This window comes from Osmerus eperlanus, unplaced genomic scaffold, assembly GCF_963692335.1.
Source record: "Osmerus eperlanus unplaced genomic scaffold, fOsmEpe2.1 SCAFFOLD_253, whole genome shotgun sequence".
Classification (NCBI taxonomy): Eukaryota; Metazoa; Chordata; class Actinopteri; order Osmeriformes; family Osmeridae; genus Osmerus; species Osmerus eperlanus.
In genome coordinates, this window is record NW_026911376.1 from 6,768 (window position 1) to 10,000 (window position 3,233).

Consider the following 3,233-nt stretch of genomic DNA (forward strand, 5'->3'; position numbering starts at 1 on the left):
CCGAGCTGGGGACGGCTTTTTCCGGGGAGATAACCGCGCACACCGCTGCCCCCCGTCCCAACTTGAATTTAGAAACCGTCCCCAGCGAAATCCCACGTTCGGGCGCAAAACTGCACGTTTGGAGCCACATTTTGTCTGAAGCTGGAAACCTGCATTCAAAGCTGGGAAAAGGTGCTCATTGACAGGCATCTCCACTTCGGGACCTCGTAGCACCTTCACCCGGGTGGCGTTGGAAAGGTCTGGGCGAGGGGAACACGGGGAGGTCAGGCTCGCCACGCGCACGCGCTTCCTCGCGAAACGGGAGCCCAAACAAAACTTTAAACGGACCCACCGAGCTGGGGACGGCTTTTTCCGGGGAGATAACCGCGCACACCGCTGCCCCCCGTCCCAACTTGAATTTAGAAACCGTCCCCAGCGAAATCCCACGTTCGGGCGCAAAACTGCACGTTTGGAGCCACATTTTGTCTGAAGCTGGAAACCTGCATTCAAAGCTGGGAAAAGGTGCTCATTGACAGGCATCTCCACTTCGGGACCTCGTAGCACCTTCACCCGGGTGGCGTTGGAAAGGTCTGGGCGAGGGGGACACGGGGAGGTCAGGCTCGCCACGCGCACGCGCTTCCCCGCGAAACGGGAGCCCAAACAAAACTTTAAACGGACCCACCGAATTGGGGATCATCAATCCTGGGAAAATAACCACACACACCGCTGCCCCCCGTGCCAACTTGAATTTAGAAACCGTCCCCAGCGAAATCCCACGTTCGGGCGCAAAACTGCACGTTTGGAGCCACATTTTGTCTGAAGCTGGAAACCTGCATTCAAAGCTGGGAAAAGGTGCTCATTGACAGGCATCTCCACTTCGGGACCTCGTAGCACCTTCACCCGGGTGGCGTTGGAAAGGTCTGGGCGAGGGGGACACGGGGAGGTCAGGCTCGCCACGCGCACGCGCTTCCCCGCGAAACGGGAGCCCAAACAAAACTTTAAACGGACCCACCGAATTGGGGATCATCAATCCTGGGAAAATAACCACACACACCGCTGCCCCCCGTGCCAACTTGAATTTAGAAACCGTCCCCAGCGAAATCCCACGTTCGGGCGCAAAACTGCACGTTTGGAGCCACATTTTGTCTGAAGCTGGAAACCTGCATTCAAAGCTGGGAAAAGGTGCTCATTGACAGGCATCTCCACTTCGGGACCTCGTAGCACCTTCACCCGGGTGGCGTTGGAAAGGTCTGGGCGAGGGGAACACGGGGAGGTCAGGCTCGCCACGCGCACGCGCTTCCTCGCGAAACGGGAGCCCAAACAAAACTTTAAACGGACCCACCGAGCTGGGGACGGCTTTTTCCGGGGAGATAACCGCGCACACCGCTGCCCCCCGTCCCAACTTGAATTTAGAAACCGTCCCCAGCGAAATCCCACGTTCGGGCGCAAAACTGCACGTTTGGAGCCACATTTTGTCTGAAGCTGGAAACCTGCATTCAAAGCTGGGAAAAGGTGCTCATTGACAGGCATCTCCACTTCGGGACCTCGTAGCACCTTCACCCGGGTGGCGTTGGAAAGGTCTGGGCGAGGGGGACACGGGGAGGTCAGGCTCGCCACGCGCACGCGCTTCCCCGCGAAACGGGAGCCCAAACAAAACTTTAAACGGACCCACCGAATTGGGGATCATCAATCCTGGGAAAATAACCACACACACCGCTGCCCCCCGTGCCAACTTGAATTTAGAAACCGTCCCCAGCGAAATCCCACGTTCGGGCGCAAAACTGCACGTTTGGAGCCACATTTTGTCTGAAGCTGGAAACCTGCATTCAAAGCTGGGAAAAGGTGCTCATTGACAGGCATCTCCACTTCGGGACCTCGTAGCACCTTCACCCGGGTGGCGTTGGAAAGGTCTGGGCGAGGGGAACACGGGGAGGTCAGGCTCGCCACGCGCACGCGCTTCCTCGCGAAACGGGAGCCCAAACAAAACTTTAAACGGACCCACCGAATTGGGGATCATCAATCCTGGGAAAATAACCACACACACCGCTGCCCCCCGTGCCAACTTGAATTTAGAAACCGTCCCCAGCGAAATCCCACGTTCGGGCGCAAAACTGCACGTTTGGAGCCACATTTTGTCTGAAGCTGGAAACCTGCATTCAAAGCTGGGAAAAGGTGCTCATTGACAGGCATCTCCACTTCGGGACCTCGTAGCACCTTCACCCGGGTGGCGTTGGAAAGGTCTGGGCGAGGGGAACACGGGGAGGTCAGGCTCGCCACGCGCACGCGCTTCCTCGCGAAACGGGAGCCCAAACAAAACTTTAAACGGACCCACCGAGCTGGGGACGGCTTTTTCCGGGGAGATAACCGCGCACACCGCTGCCCCCCGTCCCAACTTGAATTTAGAAACCGTCCCCAGCGAAATCCCACGTTCGGGCGCAAAACTGCACGTTTGGAGCCACATTTTGTCTGAAGCTGGAAACCTGCATTCAAAGCTGGGAAAAGGTGCTCATTGACAGGCATCTCCACTTCGGGACCTCGTAGCACCTTCACCCGGGTGGCGTTGGAAAGGTCTGGGCGAGGGGGACACGGGGAGGTCAGGCTCGCCACGCGCACGCGCTTCCCCGCGAAACGGGAGCCCAAACAAAACTTTAAACGGACCCACCGAATTGGGGATCATCAATCCTGGGAAAATAACCACACACACCGCTGCCCCCCGTGCCAACTTGAATTTAGAAACCGTCCCCAGCGAAATCCCACGTTCGGGCGCAAAACTGCACGTTTGGAGCCACATTTTGTCTGAAGCTGGAAACCTGCATTCAAAGCTGGGAAAAGGTGCTCATTGACAGGCATCTCCACTTCGGGACCTCGTAGCACCTTCACCCGGGTGGCGTTGGAAAGGTCTGGGCGAGGGGAACACGGGGAGGTCAGGCTCGCCACGCGCACGCGCTTCCTCGCGAAACGGGAGCCCAAACAAAACTTTAAACGGACCCACCGAGCTGGGGACGGCTTTTTCCGGGGAGATAACCGCGCACACCGCTGCCCCCCGTCCCAACTTGAATTTAGAAACCGTCCCCAGCGAAATCCCACGTTCGGGCGCAAAACTGCACGTTTGGAGCCACATTTTGTCTGAAGCTGGAAACCTGCATTCAAAGCTGGGAAAAGGTGCTCATTGACAGGCATCTCCACTTCGGGACCTCGTAGCACCTTCACCCGGGTGGCGTTGGAAAGGTCTGGGCGAGGGGGACACGGGGAGG